General features: G+C 42.9%; 1 protein-coding gene and 1 long non-coding RNA gene across 4 annotated transcripts in view; both read left to right on the top strand.

Annotated features, from left to right (window-relative positions):
* Positions 1-26,675, top strand: part of LOC118360281 (FYVE, RhoGEF and PH domain-containing protein 3-like) — a 157,020-nt gene that overhangs the window by 32,252 nt on the left and 98,093 nt on the right. The gene's annotated exons all lie outside the window — the stretch shown is intronic.
* Positions 16,823-18,094, top strand: LOC127912496 (uncharacterized). 2 transcript variants are annotated; one of them, XR_008082940.1, is made up of 3 exons: positions 16,823-17,040; positions 17,241-17,432; positions 17,987-18,094. It is a non-coding gene; the product is annotated as an uncharacterized LOC127912496 (long non-coding RNA). The 2 variants fall into 2 exon arrangements; XR_008082941.1 differs by lacking the exon at positions 17,987-18,094 and adding an exon at positions 17,703-17,774.

Below are 26,675 nucleotides of genomic sequence, written 5' to 3'. Positions count from 1 at the left end.
TAGGCACCCATGCCTCCGCTGGCTCGATAGGCTCCCATGCCTCCGCTGGCTCGATAGGCTCCAATGCCTCAGCTGGCTCGATAGGCACCCATGCCTCTGCTGGCTCGATAGGCTCCCATGCCTCAGCTGGCTCGATAGGCTCCCATGCCTCAGCGGGATCAATAGGCTCCCATGCCTCCGCTGGTTCGATAGGCTCCCATGCCTCAGCTGGCTCGATAGGCTCCAATGCCTCTGCTGGCTCGATAGGCTCCAATGCCTCAGCTGGCTCGATAGGCTCCTATGCCTCAGCTGGCTCGATAGGCACCCATACCTCAGCGGGATCAATAGGCTCCCATGCCTCCGCTGGCTCGATAGGCTCCCATGCCTCAGCTGGCTCGATAGGCACCCATGCCTCAGCTGGCTCGATAGGCACCCATGCCTCAGCTGGCTCGATAGGCACCCATGCCTCAGCTGGCTCGATAGGCTCCCATGCCTCAGCTGGCTCGATAGGCTCCCATGCCTCAGCTGGCTCGATAGGCTCCCATGCCTCAGCTGGCTCGATAGGCACCCATGCCTCAGCTGGCTCGATAGGCTCCCATGCCTCGACCGAGGCAACCGGAGAGGTTTCAGCCGGCTCATCAGGCTCTCACACCTCAGCCGGGTTCGTCAGGTTTCTGTGCCTCAGCTTAGGCGGCCGGTCCGCTCCTGATCCCTGGGATCTTCCCTGTGGTTGGCTTAAACTGGTTAAAGGTTTATACCGGCTGAATGAGCAACACCAATTGAGCATGATGAAAGCATTTCTTTCCAGAAGCTATGAGAAAATTGTCCAGCTTTGTGGACTGTGCAGGGGGATTAACCTTACTACCTGTATTTACTGGTGGCACAGACTCTGTATGTTAAAAGTACATAGTTATCCTGTATATTAAGAGCACATAGTTCTCCCGTATGTTAAAAGTACATAGTTCCCCTGCATATTAAGAGTACATAGTTATCCTGCATATTAAGAGTACATAGTTCTCCTGCATATTAAGAGTACATAGTTATTGTGTATATTAAGAGTACATAGTTCTCCTGTACATTAAGAGTACATAGTTCTCCTGTACATTAAGAGTACATAGTTATCCTGCATATTAAGAGTACATAGTTCTCCTGCATATTAAGAGTACATAGTTATTGTGTATATTAAGAGTACATAGTTCTCCTGTACATTAAGAGTACATAGTTCTCCTGTACATTAAGAGTACATAGTTCTCCTGTATATTAAGAGTACATAGTTATTGTGTATATTAAGAGTACATAGTTCTCCTGTATATTAAGAGTACATAGTTCTCCTGTATATTAAGAGTGCATAGTTCTCCGTTATATTAAGAGTGCATAGTTCTCCGTTATATTAAGAGTACATAGTTCTCCTGTATATTAAGAGTACATAGTTCTCCGTTATATTAAGAGTACATAGTTCTCCTGTATATTAAGAGTGCATAGTTCTCCTGTATATTAAGAGTACATAGTTCTCCTGTATATTAAGAGTACATAGTTCTCCTGTATATTAAGAGTACATAGTTGTCCTGTATATTAAGAGTACATAGTTCTCCTGTATATTAAGAGTACATAGTTCTCCTGCATATTAAGAGTACATAGTTCTCCTGTATATTAAGAGTACATAGTTCTCCTGTATATTAAGACTGCATAGTTCTCCGTTATATTAAGAGTGCATAGTTCTCCGTTATATTAAGAGTACATAGTTCTCCTGTATATTAAGAGTACATAGTTCTCCGTTATATTAAGAGTACATAGTTCTCCTGTATATTAAGAGTGCATAGTTCTCCTGTATAATAAGAGTACATAGTTCTCTGTTATATTAAGAGTACATAGTTCTCCTGTATATTAAGAGTACATAGTTCTCCTGTATATTAAGAGTACATAGTTCTCCGTTATATTAAGAGTACATAGTTCTCCTGTATATTAAGAGTACATAGTTCTCTGTTATATTAAGAGTACATAGTTCTCCTGTATATTAAGAGTGCATAGTTCTCCGTTATATTAAGAGTACATAGTTCTCCTGTATATTAAGAGTACATAGTTCTCCTGTATATTAAGAGTACATAGTTCTCCTGTATATTAAGAGTACATAGTTCTCCGTTATATTAAGAGTACATAGTTCTCCAGTATATTAAGAGTACACAGTTCTCCTGTATATTAAGAGTACATAGTTCTCCTGTATATTAAGAGTGTATAGTTCTCCTGTATGTTAAGAGTGTATAGTTCTCCTGTATGTTAAGAGTGCATAGTTCTCCTGTATGTTAAGAGTACATATTTCTCCTGTATATTATGAGCACATAGTTGTCCTGTATATTAAGAGTACATAGTTCTCCTGTATATTAAGAGTACATAGTTCTCCTGCATATTAAGAGTATAATTCTCCTGTATATTAAGAGTACATAGTTCTCCTGTATATTAAGAGTACATAGTTCTCCTGTATATTAAGAGTACATAGTTCTCCTGTATATTAAGAGTACATAGTTGTCCTGTATATTAAGAGTACATAGTTCTCCTGTATATTAAGAGTACATAGTTCTCCTGCATATTAAGAGTACATAGTTCTCCTGCATATTAAGAGTACATAGTTATCCTGTATATTAAGAGTACATAGTTCTCCTGTATATTAAGAGTACATAGTTCTCCTGCATATTAAGAGTACATAGTTCTCCTGTATATTAAGAGTACATAGTTCTCCTGCATATTAAGAGTATAATTCTCCTGTATATTAAGAGTACATAGTTCTCCTGTACATTAAGAGTACATAGTTCTCCTGTATATTAAGAGTACATAGTTCTCCTGTATATTAAGAGTACATAGTTGTCCTGTATATTAAGAGTACATAGTTCTCCTGTATATTAAGAGTACATAGTTCTCCTGCATATTAAGAGTACATAGTTCTCCTGTATATTAAGAGTACATAGTTCTCCTGTATATTAAGAGTGCATAGTTCTCCGTTATATTAAGAGTGCATAGTTCTCCGTTATATTAAGAGTACATAGTTCTTCTGTATATTAAGAGTACATAGTTCTCCGTTATATTAAGAGTACATAGTTCTCCTGTATATTAAGAGTGCATAGTTCTCCTGTATAATAAGAGTACATAGTTCTCTGTTATATTAAGAGTACATAGTTCTCCTGTATATTAAGAGTGCATAGTTCTCCGTTATATTAAGAGTACATAGTTCTCCTGTATATTAAGAGTACATAGTCCTCCTGTATATTAAGAGTACATAGTTCTCCTGTATATTAAGAGTACATAGTTCTCCGTTATATTAAGAGTACATAGTTCTCCAGTATATTAAGAGTACACAGTTCTCCTGTATATTAAGAGTACACAGTTCTCCTGTATATTAAGAGTACATAGTTCTCCTGTATATTAAGAGTGTATAGTTCTCCTGTATGTTAAGAGTGTATAGTTATCCTGTATGTTAAGAGTGCATAGTTCTCCTGTATGTTAAGAGTACATATTTCTCCTGTATATTATGAGCACATAGTTGTCCTGTATATTAAGAGTACATAGTTCTCCTGTATATTAAGAGTACATAGTTCTCCTGCATATTAAGAGTATAATTCTCCTGTATATTAAGAGTACATAGTTCTCCTGTATATTAAGAGTACATAGTTCTCCTGTATATTAAGAGTACATAGTTCTCCTGTATATTAAGAGTACATAGTTGTCCTGTATATTAAGAGTACATAGTTCTCCTGTATATTAAGAGTACATAGTTCTCCTGCATATTAAGAGTACATAGTTATCCTGTATATTAAGAGTACATAGTTCTCCTGTATATTAAGAGTACATAGTTCTCCTGCATATTAAGAGTACATAGTTATCCTGTATATTAAGAGTACACAGTTCTCCTGTATATTAAGAGTGTATAGTTCTCCTGTATGTTAAGAGTGCATAGTTCTCCTGTATGTTAAGAGTACATATTTCTCCTGTATATTATGAGCACATAGTTGTCCTGTATATTAAGAGTACATAGTTCTCCTGTATATTAAGAGTACATAGTTCTCCTGCATATTAAGAGTATAATTCTCCTGTATATTAAGAGTACATAGTTCTCCTGTATATTAAGAGTACATAGTTCTCCTGTATATTAAGAGTACATAGTTCTCCTGTATATTAAGAGTACATAGTTGTCCTGTATATTAAGAGTACATAGTTGTCCTGTATATTAAGAGTACATAGTTCTCCTGTATATTAAGAGTACATAGTTCTCCTGCATATTAAGAGTACATAGTTATCCTGTATATTAAGAGTACATAGTTCTCCTGTATATTAAGAGTACATAGTTCTCCTGCATATTAAGAGTACATAGTTATCCTGTATATTAAGAGTACATAGTTCTCCTGTATATTAAGAGTACATAGTTCTCCTGTATATTAAGAGTACATAGTTCTCCTGTATATTAAGAGTACATAGTTCTCCAGGATATTAAGAGTGCAGCGACTGCAATGACATGGCATAATGTTACTTAGATTATTATTTTCCGGACGGAGGAGGTCCTGCAGATCTACAGTTGAAGTCGGAAGTTTACATACACTTAGGTTGGAGTCATTTAAACTCGTTTTTCAACCACTCCACAAATTTCTTCTTAACAAACTATAGTTTTGGCAAGTCGGTTAGGACATCTACTTTGTGAATGACACAAGTCATTTTTCCAACAATTGTTTAGAGACAGATTATTTCACGTATAATTCATGATATCACAATTCCAGTGGGTCAGAAGTTTACATACACTAAGTTGACTGTGCCTTTAAACAGCTTGAACAATTCCAGAAAATGATGTCATGGCTTTAGAAGCTTCTGATTTACATCAGAAATTGAAAGTGCATACACCTTAGCCAAAGGTGATGTCAAGCAAAGAGGCTCTGAGTTTGGAGGTAGGCCTTGAAATACGTCCACAGGTACACCTCCAATTAACTCCAATTATGTCAATTAGCTTATCAGAAGTGTCTAAAGCCATGACATCATTTTCTGAAATTGTCCAAGCTGTTTAAAGGCACAGTCAACTTAGTGTATGTAAACTTCTGACCCACTGGAATTGTGATACAGTGAAATAATATGTCTGTAAACAATTGTTGGAAAAATTACTTTTGTCATGCACAAAGTAGATGTCCTAACCGACTTGCCAAAACTATAGTTTGTTAATTAAGAAGAAATTTGTGGAGTGGTTGAAAAACAAGTTTGAATGACTCCAACCTAAGTGTATGTAAACTTCCGACTTCAACTGTAAGTGTAAACCAGGTAGGTTGGAGAGAAGAGGATGAGAGGAGAGTAGGGACTGAGATGTAAAGGGAGAAAGAGAGGGAGTGAGACAGAGATGGAGGAGGGGTCGAGGGAGGAGGCAGTTGGTCGGTCAGGGGTGGAAGAGAGAACGAGAAAGCACCTGTGTTAGTCTGCTGTGGAGGTCAAGAACAATGTGTTTTAACAATATACACATGCTCTCTCACACCCGCTTAATCATATGCACAAGGCTACACACACACACACACACACACACACACACACACACACACACACACACACACACACACACACACACACACACACACACACACACACACACACACACACACACACACACACACACACACACACACACACACACACACACACACTCACGCTCATGCTCACCTGATGTAGACCATAAAACAAGTAATAAATGAAGTCTCAGTGCTGCTGATTGTAGCCAACAAAGAGTCTGTGTTGAATCCTTCATGCTCTTTCCTCTGTGTATTCAGCTCTGTCCCTGGGTTCTGTTGTCTCTCCACCATTTATACTGCTCTGCCTCACTCTGTACACAACACGCTTCTTCTACAGGAATAGATAGCCTAGCCAATGAAACACTTTTAACACATTCTTTACATTCTTGTACATAATGAACTATGCTCGACCCTCCACACATACTGATGGCTACGCTAAGCTAAGCTAATACCATGGCCTCAGCCCTCAGGTCATTTCAGTCGGCTGGAAACCAAAGACATTCATCTTCTATGTAGCACCAGTTCAAGCCTGTCGCCATTTCTCTCCACACTAAATAGCTAGACTGTTTGCACACTCTCAGGGAATTATACAAACTCACTGTGACAGGAGAGAGGGGGGAGGAGAAAGGGGGGAAAAGGAGAAAGAGGGGTACAGGAGAGAGGGTTGGGAAGGGTGTGTGTTGGTATCAGCAGAGCTTTGGTTCTTAGCGTCATGCTGTGTTTGAGAGGAAGGCTTTATGAATGGAATGTGTTGTTATCTTAAGACCCCTGTAAGCTCCCCATTGGTTCATCATACAGAGGAGAAGAAAGGAGAGTGAGGAGACCACACTCGGAGCCACTCAATTCTGTAGAGTTATCAACACATTTTTTTATTGAGTGGATGATCAGGGTGCCGGAACATAATTACAAATAATTTGTAGACTGCAAATTGACTGCAAGAAGCCCAAAAATGTATATTTGACTCAAAAAATCATTTCAGACCTTGCTTACATTTGTATACGATCACATATCTCTCTCTATTATGCGTGGGAATACTTTGGAATGGATTTCCAAAATTAAAATACTGTAACTTGGAGCTGATTTTTTACAGCCTTTTATATACAAAAATAAAATAAATAAATAACAAAAAAGCACCTCGGGGGGCCAAATAAAATCACCCGCTGGCCAAAATCGGCTTGCGAGCTGCCAGTTGGAGAATTATGCTCCACTGTAAACAGTTGTTAACACTGGGAATCCTCTTCTACTGTAAACAGTTGTTAACACTGGGAATCCTCTTCTACAGTAAACAGTTGTTAACACTGGGAATCCTCCTCTACTGTAAACAGTTGTTAACACTGGGAATCATCCTCTACTGTAAACAATTTTTAACACTGGGAATCCTCCTCTACAGTAAACAGTTGTTAACACTGGGAATCCTCCTCTACAGTAAACAGTTGTTAACACTGGGAATCCTCCTCTACAGTAAACAGTTGTTAACACTGGGAATCCTCCTGTGCAGTAAACAGTTGTTAACACTGGGAATCATCCTCTACAGTAAACAGTTGTTAACACTGGGAATCCTCCTCTACAGTAAACAGTTGTTAACACTGGGAATCCTCCTGTACAGTAAACAGTTGTTAACACTGGGAATCATCCTCTACAGTAAACAGTTGTTAACACTGGGAATCCTCCTCTACAGTAAACAGTTGTTAACACTGGGAATCCTCCTGTACAGTAAACAGTTGTTAACACTGGGAATCCTCCTGTACAGTAAACAGTTGTTAACACTGGGAATCCTCTTGTACAGTAAACAGTTGTTAACACTGGGAATCCTCCTGTACAGTAAACAGTTGTTAACACTGGGAATCATCCTGTACAGTAAACAGTTGTTAACACTGGGAATCCTCCTGTACAGTAAACAGTTGTTAACACTGTAAACAGTTGTTAATCATCCTCCTACAGTAAACAGTTGTTAACACTGGGAATCCTCCTCTACAGTAAACAGTTGTTAACACTGGGAATCCTCCTGTACAGTAAACAGTTGTTAACACTGGGAATCCTCTTGTACAGTAACCCGTTGTTAACACTGGGAATCCTCCTGTACAGTAAACAGTTGTTAACACTGGGAATCTTCCTGTACAGTAAACAGTTGTTAACACTGGGAATCCTCCTGTACAGTAAACAGTTGTTAACACTGGGAATCCTCCTGTACAGTAAACAGTTGTTAACACTGGGAATCCTCTTGTACAGTAAACAGTTGTTAACACTGGGAATCCTCCTGTACAGTAAACAGTTGTTAACACTGGGAATCCTCCTGTACAGTAAACAGTTGTTAACACTGGGAATCCTCTTGTACAGTAAACAGTTGTTAACACTGGGAATCCTCCTGTACAGTAAACAGTTGTTAACACTGGGAATCATCCTGTACAGTAAACAGTTGTTAACACTGGGAATCCTCCTGTACAGTAAACAGTTGTTAACACTGGGAATCATCCTCTACAGTAAACAGTTGTTAACACTGGGAATCCTCCTCTACAGTAAACAGTTGTTAACACTGGGAATCCTCCTGTACAGTAAACAGTTGTTAACACTGGGAATCCTCCTGTACAGTAAACAGTTGTTAACACTGGGAATCATCCTGTACAGTAAACAGTTGTTAACACTGGGAATCCTCCTGTACAGTAAACAGTTGTTAACACTGGGAATCCTCCTGTACAGTAAACAGTTGTTAACACTGGGAATCCTCCTCTACAGTAAACAGTTGTTAACACTGGGAATCCTCCTGTACAGTAAACAGTTGTTAACACTGGGAATCCTCCTGTACAGTAAACAGTTGTTAACACTGGGAATCCTCCTGTACAGTAAACAGTTGTTAACACTGGGAATCCTCTTGTACAGTAAACAGTTGTTAACACTGGGAATCCTCCTGTACAGTAAACAGTTGTTAAACAGTTAAACAGTTGTTAACACTGGGAATCCTCCTCTACAGTAAACAGTTGTTAATCACTGGGAATCCTCCTGTACAGTAAACAGTTGTTAACACTGGGAATCCTCTTGTACAGGAAACAGTTATTAACACTGGGAATCCTCCTCTACAGTAAACAGTTGTTAACACTGGGAATCCTCCTCTACTGTAAACAGTTGTTAACACTGGGAATCCTCTTCTACTGTAAACAGTTGTTAACACTGGGAATCCTCCTGTACAGTAAACAGTTGTTAACACTGGGAATCCTCCTGTACAGTAAACAGTTGTTAACACTGGGAATCCTCCTGTACAGTAAACAGTTGTTAACACTGGGAATCATCATGTACAGTAAACAGTTGTTAACACTGGGAATCCTCCTCTACAGTAAACAGTTGTTAACACTGGGAATCCTCCTGTACAGTAAACAGTTGTTAACACTGGGAATCCTCCTGTACAGCAAACAGTTGTTAACACTGGGAATCAGTAAACAGTTGTTAACACTGGGAATCCTCCTCTACAGTAAACAGTTGTTAACACTGGGAATCCTCCTGTACAGTAAACAGTTGTTAACACTGGGAATCCTCCTCTACAGTAAACAGTTATTAACACTGGGAATCCTCATCTACAGTAAACAGTTGTTAACACTGGGAATCCTCCTCTACAGTAAACAGTTGTTAACACTGGGAATCCTCCTCTACAGTAAACAGTTGTTAACACTGGGAATCCTCCTCACTGGGAATCCTCTTGTACAGGAAACAGTTATTAACACTGGGAATCCTCCTCTACAGTAAACAGTTGTTAACACTGGGAATCCTCCTCTACTGTAAACAGTTGTTAACACTGGGAATCCTCTTCTACTGTAAACAGTTGTTAACACTGGGAATCCTCCTGTACAGTAAACAGTTGTTAACACTGGGAATCCTCTTGTACAGTAAACAGTTGTTAACACTGGGAATCCTCCTGTACAGTAAACAGTTGTTAACACTGGGAATCCTCATGTACAGTAAACAGTTGTTAACACTGGGAATCCTCCTCTACAGTAAACAGTTGTTAACACTGGGAATCCTCCTGTACAGTAAACAGTTGTTAACACTGGGAATCCTCTTGTACAGTAAACAGTTGTTAACACTGGGAATCCTCCTGTACAGTAAACAGTTGTTAACACTGGGAATCCTCCTCTACAGTAAACAGTTGTTAACACTGGGAATTCTCCTCTACAGTAAACAGTTGTTAACACTGGGAATCCTCCTCTACAGGAAACAGTTATTAACACTGGGAATCCTCATCTACAGTAAACAGTTGTTAACACTGGGAATCCTCCTCTACTGTAAACAGTTGTTAACACTGGGAATCCTCTTCTACTGTAAACAGTTGTTAACACTGGGAATCCTCTTCTACTGTAAACAGTTGTTAACACTGGGAATACTCCTGTACAGTAAACAGTTGTTAACACTGGGAATCCTCCTGTACAGTAAACAGTTGTTAACACTGGGAATCCTCCTCTACTGTAAACAGTTGTTAACACTGGGAATCCTCCTGTACAGTAAACAGTTGTTAACACTGGGAATCCTCCTGTACAGTAAACAGTTGTTAACATTGGGAATCCTCCTCTACTGTAAACAGTTGTTAACACTGGGAATCCTCCTGTGCAGTAAACAGTTGTCAACACTGTTAATCCTCCTCTACAGTAAACAGTTGTCAACACTGTTAATCCTCCTGTACAGTAAACAGTTGTTAACACTGGGAATCCTCCTGTACAGTAAACAGTTGTTAACACTGGGAATCCTCCTGTACAGTAAACAGTTGTTAACACTGGGAATCCTCTTGTACAGGAAACAGTTATTAACACTGGGAATCCTCCTCTACAGTAAACAGTTGTTAACACTGGGAATCCTCCTCTACTGTAAACAGTTGTTAACACTGGGAATCCTCTTCTACTGTAAACAGTTGTTAACACTGGGAATCCTCCTGTACAGTAAACAGTTGTTAACACTGGGAATCCTCTTGTACAGTAAACAGTTGTTAACACTGGGAATCCTCCTGTACAGTAAACAGTTGTTAACACTGGGAATCATCCTGTACAGTAAACAGTTGTTAACACTGGGAATCCTCCTCTACAGTAAACAGTTGTTAACACTGGGAATCCTCCTGTACAGTAAACAGTTGTTAACACTGGGAATCCTCCTGTACAGCAAACAGTTGTTAACACTGGGAATCCTCTTGTACAGTAAACAGTTGTTAACACTGGGAATCCTCCTGTACAGTAAACAGTTGTTAACACTGGGAATCCTCCTCTACAGTAAACAGTTGTTAACACTGGGAATTCTCCTCTACAGTAAACAGTTGTTAACACTGGGAATCCTCCTCTACAGGAAACAGTTATTAACACTGGGAATCCTCCTCTACTGTAAACAGTTGTTAACACTGGGAATCCTCTTCTACTGTAAACAGTTGTTAACACTGGGAATCCTCTTCTACTGTAAACAGTTGTTAACACTGGGAATATTCCTGTACAGTAAACAGTTGTTAACACTGGGAATCCTCCTGTACAGTAAACAGTTGTTAACACTGGGAATCCTCCTGTACAGTAAACAGTTGTCAACACTGTTAATCCTCCTCTACAGTAAACAGTTGTCAACACTGTTAATCCTCCTCTACAGTAAACAGTTGTTAACACTGGGAATCCTCCTCTACAGTGAACAGTTGTTAACACTGGGAATCCTCCTCTACAGTAAACAGTTGGTAACACTGGGAATCCTCCTCTACAGTAAACAGTTGGTAACACTGGGAATCCTCCTCTACAGTAAACAGTTGGTAACACTGGGAATCCTCCTCTACAGTAAACAGTTGTTAACACTGGGAATCCTCCTCTACAGTAAACAGTTGTTAACACTGGGAATCCTCCTCTACAGTAAACAGTTGTCAACACTGGGAATCCTCCGCTACAGTAAACAGTTGTTAACACTGGGAATCCTCCTGTACAGTAAACAGTTGTCAACACTGGGAAATCTCCTCTACAGGAAACAGTTGGTAACACTGGGAATCCTCCTCTACAGTAAACAGTTGTTAACACTGGGAATCCTCCTCTACAGTAAACAGTTGGTAACACTGGGAATCCTCCTCTACAGTAAACAGTTGTTAACACTGGGAATCCTCCTCTACAGTAAACAGTTGTTAACACTGGGAATCCTCCTCTACAGTAAACAGTTGTCAACACTGGGAATCCTCCGCTACAGTAAACAGTTGTTAACACTGGGAATCCTCCTGTACAGTAAACAGTTGTCAACACTGGGAAATCTCCTCTACAGGAAACAGTTGGTAACACTGGGAATCCTCCTCTACAGTAAACAGTTGGTAACACTGGGAATCCTCCTCTACAGTAAACAGTTGGTAACACTGGGAATCCTCCTCTACAGTAAACAGTTGGTAACACTGGGAATCCTCCTCTACAGTGAACAGTTGTTAACACTGGGAATCCTCCTCTACAGTAAACAGTTGGTAACACTGGGAATCCTCCTCTACAGTAAACAGTTGGTAACACTGGGAATCCTCCTCTACAGTAAACAGTTGGTAACACTGGGAATCCTCCTCTACAGTAAACAGTTGTTAACACTGGGAATCCTCCTCTACAGTAAACAGTTGTTAACACTGGGAATCCTCCTCTACAGTAAACAGTTGTCAACACTGGGAATCCTCCGCTACAGTAAACAGTTGTTAACACTGGGAATCCTCCTGTACAGTAAACAGTTGTCAACACTGGGAAATCTCTCTACAGGAAACAGTTGGTAACACTGGGAATCCTCCTCTACAGTAAACAGTTGTTAACACTGGGAATCCTCCTCTACAGTAAACAGTTGGTAACACTGGGAATCCTCCTCTACAGTAAACAGTTGTTAACACTGGGAATCCTCCTCTACAGTAAACAGTTGTTAACACTGGGAATCCTCCTCTACAGTAAACAGTTGTCAACACTGGGAATCCTCCGCTACAGTAAACAGTTGTTAACACTGGGAATCCTCCTGTACAGTAAACAGTTGTCAACACTGGGAAATCTCCTCTACAGGAAACAGTTGGTAACACTGGGAATCCTCCTCTACAGTAAACAGTTGGTAACACTGGGAATCCTCCTCTACAGTAAACAGTTGGTAACACTGGGAATCCTCCTCTACAGTAAACAGTTGGTAACACTGGGAATCCTCCTCTACAGTAAACAGTTGTTAACACTGGGAATCCTCCTCTACAGTAAACAGTTGAATTGCAGACATAATTTGTTTAACCGTGTTGTCTGACATGAGTTATGACTGCTGGTAAGTAAGCGCTTCACTGTTGGTCCACAGCTGTTGTTTACGAATCCTGTGAGGAATAAAATGTTATTTGATTTGGTCTGTCTGACTGTCTATGTGTCTGACTGTCTATGTGTCTGACTGTCTGTGTATCTGACTGTCTATGTATCTGACTGTCAGTGTGTCTGACTGTCTATGTATCCGACTGTCTGTGTATCTGACTGTCTATGTATCTGACTGTCTATGTATCTGACTGTCTGTATGTCTGACTGTCTATGTATCTGACTGTCAGTGTGTCTGACTGTCTATGTATCCGACTGTCTGTGTGTCTGACTGTCTGTATGTCTGACTGTCTGTGTATCTGACATTCTATGTATCTGACTGTCTGTATGTCTGACTGTCTATGTGTCTGACTGTCTATGTGTCTGACTGTCTGTGTATCTGACTGTCTGTGTATCTGACTGTCTATGTATCTGACTGTCAGTGTGTCTGACTGTCTATGTATCCGACTGTCTGTGTATCTGACTGTCTATGTATCTGACTGTCTATGTATCTGACTGTCTGTATGTCTGACTGTCTATGTATCTGACTGTCAGTGTGTCTGACTGTCTATGTATCCGACTGTCTGTGTGTCTGACTGTCTGTATGTCTGACTGTCTGTGTATCTGACATTCTATGTATCTGACTGTCTGTATGTCTGACTGTCTATGTATCTGACTGTCTGTGTGTCTGACTGTCTATGTATCTGACTGTCTGTGTGTCTGACTGTCTATGTATCTGACTGTCTGTATGTCTGACTGTCTATGTATCTGACTGTCTATGTATCTGACTGTCTGTGTCTGAATGTCTTTGTGTATGACTGTCTGTATGTCTGACTGTCTGTGTATCTGACATTCTATGTATCTGACTGTCTGTGTATCTGACTGTCTGTGTGTCTGACTATCTGTATGTCTGACTGTCTATGTATCTGACTGTCTGTATGTCTGACTGTATGTATCTGACTGTCTATGTATCTGACTGTCTGTATGTCTGACTGTCTATGTATCTGACTGTCTGTGTGTCTGACTGTCTGTATGTCTGACTGTCTGTGTATCTGACATTCTATGTATCTGACTATCTGTATGTCTGACTGTCTATGTATCTGACTGTCTGTGTGTCTGACTGTCTATGTATCTGACTGTCTATGTATCTGACTGTCTGTATGTCTGACTGTCTATGTATCTGACTGTCTATGTATCTGACTGTCTGTATGTCTGACTGTCTATGTATCTGACTGTCTATGTATCTGACTGTCTGTATGTCTGACTGTCTATGTATCTGACTGTCTATGTATCTGACTGTCTATGTATCTGACTGTCTGTGTGTCTGACTGTCTTATGTATCTGACTGTCTGTGTGTCTGACTGTCTATGTATCTGACTGTCTGTGTGTCTGACTGTCTATGTATCTGACTGTCTATGTATCTGACTGTCTGTGTGTCTGACTGTCTATGTATCTGACTGTCTGTATGTCTGACTGTCTTTGTGTCTGACTTCAAGGGAAGGATAAAGCTGTGTGTTCTTCCTTTTCTTTCCAGTTTCAACTTCTCACCTTTCTTTTCTTTCACCTTTTACCCAGTTCTCTCCTTCACATTCTCACTTGCTCATTAACTTACATTTACATTTGAGTCATTTAGCAGATGCTCTTATACAACTTATCATGCTCTTCATAGATGAAGTTATATTAAATGTGACATAAAATGCAAATTCTTGGCATATATGAATTGTTTTGTAATAGTAGGAAGGGGAGTCATGCGTCAGTTTTCACGTACAGTAGGACCAGGGTGTATCACATCCGGCCGTGATTGGGAGTCCCATAGGGCGGCGAACAATTGACCCAGCGTCGTCCAGGTTTGGCCGGTGTAGGCCGTCATTGTAAATAAGAATTTGTTCTTAACTGACTTGCCTAGTTAAATAAAGGTTAAATATAATAAATAAAAGCACTTACAGGTACTGTTATACTGTGCCGTCTCTGCTTGTACTGCTCCAGTTTGACCACTAGAGGCCACTACAACACAGCCTGAATGGTGCCTTTTTTTCAATTATCACAAACCCTGCCTTGAAACGAGAAGAAACAGTCAACAGGCCATGACCACTCTGAGTCAGTGCTGAACCAATAATGAATACACCATGGCATTTCATTACAGGAAGGATTTCTATCCATTTACATGGGGTTTTATGAAATCATTAATTGGCTGCATGGCAAAACCTTTATTGTAGATTCCAATGGTCTCTTTGGACTCCATTCACCAAATCTTGCCTACTACAAATGTTGCTCTTCCTACCTGAACCCAACACTAATGAGAAAAGCTCTAAATCTATGTGTTATTCCTTTGGGATTGAGGACTGCTGATATCTCCTGATTCACCTTGACATTTAAGGTATGAGAAGTTACAACCTGCCATTTTACTCTGTGATTGTGTAGTCTGGCCTTGCTGAGCCTGTTAGAATGCTCTGTGCTCCTGGCCTCATCCTGAGTTGGGGGTCCACTGGCGTTTGAGAGCGTCCAGATTGAGCTCAGCAGTGCTCTGCTGGTTCTGGCTATCGTCAAGGTGTTTCACTCTGAAGGTCACTATGACAACAGCAGACCAATTCTCCCCATCCTATTATAGCCAGCACATATTAGGAGTCATATATCATCATGTCCCTGTCTTCTCCTCGCTTTCAGCTCAAACACTAATGATTATGTGATACTGGATATATCCCCTTTTAGGGTTCAGACAGTCACCCTCTCTAGTTCTCAAATATGTTATACCATACCACTCATTACCAAAGATGGAGCTGTGAAGCAATCCACCATGTGTCTCCACCTTCCTGTGAGGTACAGCCACAGTGTCTCAGTGGGATTTGAACCAGGAGCCCTTTGGTCTGGTGTCCTCTTCCCTCACCATTACACCACCACACATTGACAGGTCCAGCTGTCATCACAGGAACACTACAACTCCCTGGCCTTAATGAGGGGATGAGGGCTACATCCCATACAGATGGATCCTGTCATTCTGCCCTTTGTCCATTCATTTTCTCCTCCAGCTATTGTACTTCAGCTTTTATTTTCTCATTGAGCCACTAACAAGTACTTCATTAGATTAACAACAATCCTGTCCTGTCAAAATGTGATAGTAACCAACAACATGTGTCAGGCACACTGGTGTCTGTCTGTCTGTCCGTCCGTCCGTCCGTCCGTCCGTCCGTCCGTCCGTCCGTCCGTCCGTCTGTCTGTGAGAGATACGAGATGCTGAGAGCCTGCAGGGCTTCTATCCTATCTCCACTATCTCTTAAATATCCTATCTCCACTGTTAAATATGTCTGCAGGTAAATGCTTGAATTGAATTACCTCAGTAAAGTATGTCTAAAATGCGAAAGGCATGTACCCTCTTCAGCTGCTATCTGTCAATGTGGAGCACGATGCAGCTGATTGACCGGGCTCATTATAGAGAACACAATCCAATGTGCCCTCCAGTTAACATGGCTCCCCAGCGTTATTATATGTCTGGTCTGTGTTGTTACTGTTTCTAGTGATAATAATAACAGCACAACAACACGCTATCGTCTTACAACTATTTTGACAGCCAGGATGTACCAAGGACGTGCCAGCAGCGCACTCAGAGGTGAACTCTTCACGTTGACAACAAACCTACTTACTGTAATTAGCCAGTGGACCTAGATTTCCAAATGACAGTTTCACTATCTACCTTAAATAGCATCCAAGCGGTACTCTTGGTTTCAGTGCGTGACTGTCTGAGAGCCAGGTAGTACCTGCATGGTTTGCAATCTTCCCCAGCCTTTTCATTGTCCTCTACTTGTTTTTAGAGCCGTATGCTGTTGAGTGATATGAACAAGTAAACATTAAACAATAACTGTAACAGGTTCCTGCCTGTTGAAGTATCCGTCTGAAAATTCCTGCCTGTTGACACGCTGCTTGGTCCGTTGGTGATGGGTGATTCTGTAACGGTTTTCTATTCCTGCCTGTTGACCGCTGCTTGGTCCGTTGGTGATGCTGATTCTATTTTCTGGTTCCTGCCTGTTGACACGCTGCTTGGTCCGTTGGTGATGGGTGATTCTGTAACGGTTTTCTAGGTTCCTGCCTGTTGACACGCTGCTTGGTCCGTTGGTGATGGGTGATTCTGTAACGGTTTTCTAGGTTCCTGCCTGTTGACACGCTGCTTGGTCCGTTGGTGATGGGTGATTCTGTAACGGTTTTCTAGGTTCCTGCCTGTTGACACGCTGCTTGGTCCGTTGGTGATGGGTGATTCTGTAACGGTTTTCTAGGTTCCTGCCTGTTGACACGCTGCCCGTTGGTGATGGGTGATTCTGTATTTTCTAGGTTCCTGCCTGTTGACACGCTGCTTGGTCCGTTGGTGATGGGTGATTCTGTAACGGTTTTCTAGGTTCCTCCTGGCTGCTGGTCCGTTGTTATTCTGTAACGGTTTTCTAGGTTCCTGCCTAATAATTCTGTAACGGTTTTCTAGGTTCCTGCCTGTTGACACGCTGCTTGGTCCGTTGGTGATGGGTGATTCTGTAACGGTTTTCTAGGTTCCTGCCTGTTGACACGCTGCTTGGTCCGTTGGTGATGGGTGATTCTGTAACGGTTTTCTAGGTTCCTGCCTGTTGACACGCTGCTTGGTCCGTTGGTGATGGGTGATTCTGTAACGGTTTTCTAGGTTCCTGCCTGTTGACACGCTGCTTGGTCCGTTGGTGATGGGTGATTCTGTAACGGTTTTCTTTCCTGCCTGTTGACACGCTGCTTGATGGGTGATTCTGTAACAAACCTGCTTGGTCCGTTGGTGATGGGTGATTCTGTAACGGTTTTCTAGCCAGCTGCTTGATGGGTGATTCTGTAACTTTTCTAGATGCTTCCGTTGGTGAAATGACAGGTTCCTCACACGCTGCTTGGTCCGTTGGTGATGGGTGATTCTGTAACGGTTTTCTAGGTTCCTGCCTGTTGACACGCTGCTTGGTCCGTTGGTGATGGGTGATTCTGTAACGGTTTTCTAGGTTCCTGCCTGTTGACACGCTGCTTGGTCCGTTGGTGATGGGTGATTCTGTAACCTAGGTTCCTGCCTGTTGACACGCAGAAATGGTCCGTTGGTGATGGGTGATTCTGTAACGGTTTTCTTGGTTTCAGTGCGTGACTGTCTGAGAGCTGTAACAGGTAGTACCTGCATGGTTTGCATTCTTCCCCAGCCTTTTCATTGATTCTGTAACGGTTTTCTAGGTTCCTGCCTGTTGACACGCTGCTTGGTCCGTTGGTGATGGGTGATTCTGTAACGGTTTTCTAGGTTCCTGCCTGTTGACACGCTGCTTGGTCCGTTGGTGATGGGTGATTTTCCTGCCTGTTGAGCTGCGGTCCGTTGGTGATGGTGATTCTGTAACGGTTTTCTAAACGCTGCTTGGTCCGTTGGTGATTGATTCTGTAACAATAATTCTGTAACGGTTTTCTAGGTTCCTGCCTGTTGACACGCTGCTTGGTCCGTTGGTGATGGGTGATTCTGCCTGTTGACACGCTTTTCCGTTGGTGAGGTGTGGTTCTGTAACGAAGGAGAGGCGGACCAAAACGCAGCGTGTAGATTACGATTCATGTTTAATGAAAAAAACACTAAACACAAACACTACAAAACAATAAACGTAACGAAAACCGAAACAGCCTAAACTGGTGCAAACTAACACTAGACAGTTACAAGGACACTAAGGACAATCACCCACCCAAACTCAAAGAATATGGCTGCCTAAATATGGTTCCCAATCAGAGACAACGATAAACACCTGCCTCTGATTGAGAACCACTCCAGACAGCCATAGACTTTGCTAGATCACCCCACAAAGCTACAATCCCAATACCAACACCAAAACCCCAAGACAAAACACACCACAATACAAAAACCCCATGCCACACCCTGGCCTGACCCAATACATGAAGATAAACACAAAATACTTCGACCAAGGCGTGACAGAACCCCCCCCCCCCCTAAGGTGCGGACTCCCGAACGCACCTCAAAACAATAGGGAGGGTCCGGGTGGGCGTCTTTCCATGGTGGCGGCACCGGCGCGGGACGTGGACCCCACTCAGTCAATGTCTTAGTCCCCTCTCCTCACGTCCCTGGATAGTCCACCCTCACCGCCGACCATGGCCTAGTAGTACTCACCCAGAACCCCACTGGACTGAGGAGCAGATCGGGACTGAAGGACAGCTCGGGACTGAGGGGAAGGGGAAGCTCGGAGGTGAGAGAAAGCTCGGGAGTGAGAGAAAGCTCGGGAGTGAGAGGAAGCTCAGGAGTGAGAGGAAGCTCAGGAGTGAGAGGAAGCTCAGGAGTGAGAGGAAGCTCAGGCAGGTAGATAGATTTACCAGATCCTGGCTGGCTGGTGGTCTCAGCAGATCCTGGCTGACTGGCAGATCCTGGCTGACTGGCGGATCTGGCGGATTCTGGCTGACTGGCAGATCTGGAAGAGTCTGGCTGACTGGCGGATCCTCTCAGACTGAAAGATCTGACTGCTCCACGCTGACTGGCGGCTCTGGCTGCTCCATGTAGGCTGACAGCTCTGGCGGCTTCTTACAGACTAGCAGCTCTGGCGGCTCCGTACAGACTGGCAGCTCCTTGCAGACTGACAGCTCCTTGCAGACTGGCAGCTCCTTGCAGACTGGCAGCTCCTTGCAGACTGGCAGCTCCTTGCAGACTGGCAGCTCCTTGCAGACTGGCAGCTCTGGCTGCTTCATACAGACTGACCGCTCTGGCTGCTTTATGCAGACTGACAGCTCTGGCTGCTTCATGCAGACTGACAGCTCTGACTGCTCCATGCAGGCTGGAAGCTCTGGCTGCTCCATGAAGGCTGGCAGCTCTGGCTGCTCCATGCAGGCTGGCAGCACCTTGCAGACTGGCAGCTCCTTGCAGACTGACAGCTCTGGCTGCTCCATGCAGACTGACAGCTCTGGCTGCTCCATGTAGGCTGGCAGCTCTGGCTGCTCCATGCAGGCTGGCAGCTCTGGCTGCTCAATGCAGGCTGGCAGCTCTGGCTGCTCCATGTAGGCTGGCAGCTCTGACTGCTCCATGCAGGCTGACAGCTCTGGCTGCGCTGAACAGACAGGAGACTCTAGCAGAGCTGTAGAGGAAGAAGGCTCTAGCTGCGCTGAACAGGCGGGAGACTCCGGTAGCGCAGGAGAGGAGAAAGGCTCTGGCTGCGCTGAACAGGCAGGAGACTCCGGCAGCGCAGGAGAGGAGAAAGGCTCTGACTGCGCTGAACAGGCAGTAGACTTCGGTAGCGCTGGAGAGGAGGAAGGCTCTGATAGCGCTAGACAGGCGGGAGACTCCGACAGCGCTGGAGAGGCGAGGCGCACTGTAGGCCTGATGCGTGGTGCTGGCACTGGTGGAACTGAACCGAGGACACGCACAGGAAGCCTGGTGCGGGGAGCTGCTAACGGAGGGCTGGGGTGTGGAGGTGGCACAGGATGGGCTAGACCGTGAAGGCGTACTGGAGATCTTGAGAGCAGTGCTGGCACAGGACGTGCATGGCTAGGGATGTGCACAGGAGGCCTGGTACGTGAAGCTGGCACCAACTTCACCAGCCGACTAACACGCACCTCAGGACGATTATGGAGCGCTAACTCAGGTGCCATCAAATCCCCGACACGTTCCATCGGGCGAATTCCATGCTTAAAGCACCAACACAGCAACTCCCTCATTTCTCTCTCCTGCAATTTTCTCTGCTTCGCTCACCTCCAACACCGGCTCTGGTTCTGGTCTCCTCCTTGGCTCCTCACGATAAACAGGGAGAGCTGGCTCAGGTCTGACTCCTGACTCTGCCACACTCTCCCTGAGCCCCCCCCCCCAAGAACTTTTTGGGGCTGACTCTCAGGCTTCCATCCGCGTCGCCGTGCTGCCTCCTCATACCAGCGCCTCTCCGCTTTCGCCGCCTCCAGTTCTTCCTTGGGGCGGCGATATTCCTCAGGCTGAGCCCATGGTCCCTTACCGTCCAGTTCGTCCTCCCATGTCCATCTCTCCTGTGGCTCCTGCCTGTTGACACACTGCTTGGTCCGTTGGTGATGGGTGATTCTGTAACGGTTTTCTAGGTGTGGTGAAGGAGAGTCGGACCAAAACGCAGCGTGTAGATTACGATTCATGTTTAATGAAAAAAACACACTAAACACAAACACTACAAAACAATAAACGTAACGAAAACAGCCTAAACTGGTGCAAACTAACACTAGCCAGTTACAAGGACACTAAGGACAATCACCCACCCAAACTCAAAGAATATGGCTGCCTAAATATGGTTCCCAATCAGAGACAACGATAAACACCTGCCTCTGATTGAGAACCACTCCAGACAGCCATAGACTTTGCTAGATCACCCCACTAAGCTACAATCCCAATACCAACACCAAAACCCCAAGACAAAACAAACCACAATACAAAAACCCCATGCCACACCCTGGCCTGACCCAATACATGAAGATAAACACAAAATACTTCGACCAGGGCGTTACAATAACATGTCTCTCATGCCTCTTGTGCATCAATGTGTGTTTGTATAGTGCTATATTATGTGAAACCTCTCTAGTTATATACACGGTATATTTTTGTTTTCAGAACGTGTAAATCTCTACTATCGTGTCTTTGTATTAAACCACATCATACATTTGTCTCTATAAACTGAGTCTACAGAGACTTTCACTTGGAATGTCCCTTCATATTTAAAGGGGCAGTGCAGTCTAAAACATGATTTTTCCTGTGTTTTATATATATTTCCACACAAGGAGGTTGGGATGATACTGTGAAATTGTCAATATTATGATAATGAACTGTTAGCTTGTTTAGCTGTTAGACCAATAACAAAGAGAGTTAGCCCTCCTCTCTGCCAATAACAAAGAGAGTTAGCCCTCCTTTCTGCCAATAACAAAGAGAGTTAGCCCTCCTCTCTGCCATTAACAAAGAGAGTTTGCCAAATAACAAAGAGAGTTAGCCCTCCTCTCTGCAAATAACAAAGAGAGTTAGCCCTCATCTCTGCCAACAACAAAGAGAGTTAACAACAAAGAGAGTTAGCCCTCCTCTGCCAATAACTGCTCTGGCAATAACAAAGAGAGTTAGCCCTCCTCTCTGCCAATAACAAAGAGAGTTAGCCCTCCTCTCTGCCAATAACAAAGAGAGTTAGCCCTCCTCTCTGCCAATAACAAAGAGAGTTAGCCCTCCTCTCTGCCAATAACAAAGAGAGTTAGCCCTCCTCTCTGCCATTAACAAAGAGAGTTAGCCCTCCTCTCTGCCATTAACAAAGAGAGTTAGCCCTCCTCTCTGCCAATAACAAAGAGAGTTAGCCCTCCTCTCTGCCAATAACAAAGAGAGTTAGCCCTCCTCTCTCCCAATAACAAAGAGAGTTTGCCTTCCTCTCTGCCAATAACAAAGAGAGTTAGCCCTCCTCTCTGCCAATAACAAAGAGAGTTAGCCCTCCTCTCTGCCAATAACAAAGAGAGTTAGCCCTCCTCTCTGCCAATAACTGCTAGTTTTCAGTTTACACATCCCTCCCATTAGGCTCCTCCAATTAGGCCCCTCTCTCAGACCACTCCCAGACAGTCTTGCTTGAGAAATGACATTTTACTAAGAAGCTATTTTTGTGTCTTTTTTCAATTTTAATTGAAAACAATCACAGTAAGGTACTTAATTGTTACCCAGAAATGATTTGATATTGAGATAAAAATGGCTGAATTGGACCTTTAACATAAACTTTTCAAAGCCCCTTCAGAATCAGCCTTCAGCTCCTAATGTAAACTGTATAAGTTAAAAGGTATTTGTAAAAGTGAGGCACTGATCTTTTGTCAGTGTGCTATATTGGTGTGCTTTAGGAGCTATGGTGTGATCCATCATGTCACCCTGCTCTTTAGTGACCAATGTCCCTGTGTGGAACTCTGTCTGAGCAGACACAGTCCCATCTGAGTCACACTGGAACAGGCCCCATCCATCACCTGCTGCTGTGTTTTTTTGCTGCGTGTGTGTGTGTGTGTGTTACCTCACAGCATGTGGAAAGGAGCTCTATTCCATCATCACGATGACATCCTTCACACCTGTGTGTGAGAGAAAGATTGAGGTGACATTTCAGTTAGAGAATGTTGTTTGAATGTTGAGGGATGATTTAGGGATCTTGTGTTAGAATAAGGTTGTGGGAGTTAGTTAGGGAAAAGGATGAGGGAATGAAGGAGTCTCTGTGTGTCAGCTTCCGTTGAAGCACAGTTGGTCAGTTTTGATACCTGCTCTGTCCCAGGTGTCCAATCCTGCAGCATCCTACTGCAACAACCTCGCTCCCCCTCTCTCACTCCCTCTGACTTCCTCTCCCTCCCTGTCACTTCCTCCCACTCCCTCTCGCTTCTTCTCCTCTCGCTCTCCCTCTGTTAATCTCTGCTGAGCCATGTGTAATCACAGGCCATCTGGGCTTGGTGGGGAGATGAGAGATGAGGCTGCAGCTCGTCAGAGGACCAAACCCCACGAGGACCCGGCTCATTACACACACAGTCACACCTTTAGCAATGCACATGCAAACTCACCCCTTTATTCACATCACACAAGAACATGTCTTTACACAACTCACAAAGACAAATAAAATCACACACAGTGAATTGGGTACAGAAACACAGCCAAACCGATTCTAACAAGCTCGGTAATACACAAAATATCACACCTTTACTAGAGGCAGAAAATAGACAGTCTGCACAGACACTTGATATAATATCACACTTTCTCTAGTGGATCAGGACAACGCTATGTGCTTTTAAACACAACATCCCACAGTTTTTCACACATACTCTGGCACAAAGGGAGCAGCTAAAAAGGAACAGGATATCACACCTTTTACTCTCTTTCCAAATGAAAAGAGACTGTGATATGCCCATATGAAGGATATTGACGAGGCACTCTTCCGTTCTGCTCTCTTTACCCTACTGTAAAAACTGCAGAGCTCTGAAATACGAGCTGTGCATTATTTGATTTGGTGTCACACAGTCTCCTCACTGCACAGAGGACACATCTCTGTTCTCTCTAGCCTCATCTGATCCCAATAACAATCATGTATCTTTTGCCTGCTATCTCTCAGTCTATTACAGTAGGATGATTGAGTAAAGTGCCTGATGAAGCTAATATAAATCTAGTTAGTTATATCGTATCTCCCTTGCCGTATCTCTATCCATCCTGGCCTGGGAGCTGCTTGGTGTTGAGCTTCCTGTCATGAAGCAGTCATACTGATTTAACTTATCTACAGCACTTCTAAGTCTGCTCTCTCAACTTCAAGTTTATCGACATCCTCATAGCAGTCAAGTCATTATAATAATAATAATAATAATAATAATATATAATAATAATAATAATAATAATAATATATGCCATTTAGCAGACGCTTTTATCCAAAGCGACTTACAGTCATGTGAGCATACATTCTACGTATGGGTGGTCCCGGGAATCGAACCCACTACCCTGGCGTTACAAGCGCCATGCTCTACCAACTGAGCTACAGAAGGACCACAAACGGTATGTTTTTGGGACAAACATACGTAATAACACTATCAAATTGTAGTAGTCTTATTTTAGAAGGATAAATAACTCTCATATAACTGAGTCCATGTTCTGTGAACAGTGTGTTCCATGCCCCAGGGTACAGAAGTCACGGGACGGGTTCAGGGGCGTGATGAGGGGGACTCTGGGGGCACTGTAGCTCAAAAGGGGGTTTCTATGGGTCCAGGACATCCAGCTGTCTCCCCTGGAGCAATCTTATCTATTAAACAATCTAACTAATAACCTCTGTGACTCCTCTATCTCTCTTTCCCTTTCTCCACCTCTCCTTCTTTCTGTCCCTCCAACTTCATCTCCATCTCAATCTCAATCCCTCTATCTCAATCTCTCATCTCAATCCCTCTATCTCAATCTCTATATCTCAATCTCTCTATCTCAATATCTCTACCTCAATATCTCTATCTCAATCTCTCTTATCTCGATATCTCTATCTCAATCCCTCTATCTCAATCTCTCCATCTCAATCCCTCTATCTCAATCTCTCTATCTTAATATCTCTATCTCAATCTCTCTACCTCAATATCTCTATCTCAATCTCTCCATCTCAATCCCTCAATCTCAATTCCTCCATCTCAATCTCTCCATCTCAATCTCTCCATCTCAATCCCTCTATCTCAATCTCTCTATCTCAATATCTCTATCTCAATCTCTCAATGTCAATCCCTCCATCTCAATCTCTCCATCTCAATCTCTCCATCTCAATCCCTCTATCTCAATCTCTCTATCTCAATATCTCTATCTCAATCTCTCAATGTCAATCCCTCCATCTCAATCTCTCTATCTCAATATCTCTATATCAATCCCTCCATCTCAATATCTCCACCTCAATCTCTCTATCTCAATATCTCTATCTCAATCTCTCAATTTCAATCCCTCCATCTCAATATCTCCACCTCAATCTCTCTATCTCAATATCTCTATCTCAATCTCTCTATATCAATCCCTCCATCTCAATATCTCCACCTCAATCTCTCTATCTCAATATCTCTATCTCAATCTCTCTATATCAATCCCTCCATCTCAATATCTCTATCTCCATCTCTCTATCTCCATCTCTCCATCTCAATCTCTCCATCTCAATCCCTCCATCTCAATCCCTCCATCTCAATCCCTCTATCTCAATCCCTCTATCTCAATCTCTCTATCTCAATCTCTCTCTCCCTCTCCCTCTCTCTCACTCTCTCTTTCTATCTATCTCTCTCCCTTTCACTCTCTCTCTCTCTCTCTCTCTTTTCTATCTATCTCTCCCTTTTTCTCTCTCTCTCTCTCTCTCTCTCTCTCTCTCTCTCTCTCTCTCTCTCTCTCTCTCTCTCTCTCTCTCTCATACATACATTTGAGGTCTGAAGTTTACATACACTTAGGTTGGAGTCATTAAAACTTGTTTTTCAACCACTCCACAAATTTCTTGTTAACAAACTATAGTTTTGGCAAGTTTGTTAGGACATCTACAGATAGATTATTTCACTTATAATTCACTGTATCACAATTCCAGTGGGTCAGAAGTTTACATACACTAAGTTACTGCGCCTTTAAACAGTTTGGACAGTTCCAGAAAATTAAAACAAGTCCTATATCGACATAACCTGAAAGGCCGCTCAGCAAGGAAGAAGCCACTGCTCCAAGACCGCTATAAAAAATGAAATGCCAGACTACGTTTTGCAACTGCACATGGGGACAAAGATTGTACTTTTTGGAGAAATGTCCTCTGGTCTGATGAAACAAAAATAGAACTGTCCAGCCATAATAACCACTGTTATGTTTGTAGGAAAAAGGGGAAGGCTTGCAAGCTGAAGAACACCATCCCAACTGTGAAGCACGGGGGTGGCAACATCATGTTGTGGGGTGCTTTGCTGCAGGAGGGACTGGTGCACTTCACAAAATAGATGGCATCAAGAGGATGGAAAATTATGCGGATATATTGAAGCAACATCTCAAGACATCAGTCAGGAAGTTAAAGCTTGGTCGCAAATGGGTCTTCAAAGTGGACAATGACCCCAAGCATACTTCCAAAGTTGTGGCAAAATGGCTAAAGGACAACAAAGTCAAGGTATTGGAGTGGCCATTACAAAGCCCTGATCTCAATCCTATAGAAAGTTTGTGGTCACACTGAAAAAGTCTGTGTGAGCAAGGAGGCCTACAAACCTGACTCAGTTACACCAGCTCTGTAGGAGGAATGGGATAAATTCACCCAACTAATTGTGGGAAGCTTTTGGAAGGCTACCCAAAACATTTGACCCAAGTTAAACAATTTAAAGGCAATGCTACCACATACTAATTGAGTGTATGTAAACGTTTGACCCACTGGGAATGTGATGAAAGAAATAAAAGCTGAAATAAATAATTCTCTCTTCTATTATTCTG

The sequence above is a fragment of the Oncorhynchus keta genome, chromosome 27 (assembly GCF_023373465.1).
Source record: "Oncorhynchus keta strain PuntledgeMale-10-30-2019 chromosome 27, Oket_V2, whole genome shotgun sequence".
Classification (NCBI taxonomy): domain Eukaryota; kingdom Metazoa; phylum Chordata; class Actinopteri; order Salmoniformes; family Salmonidae; genus Oncorhynchus; species Oncorhynchus keta.
Note: the sequence above shows the minus strand (reverse complement) of the source record. Positions and strands in the feature narration are given on the sequence as shown.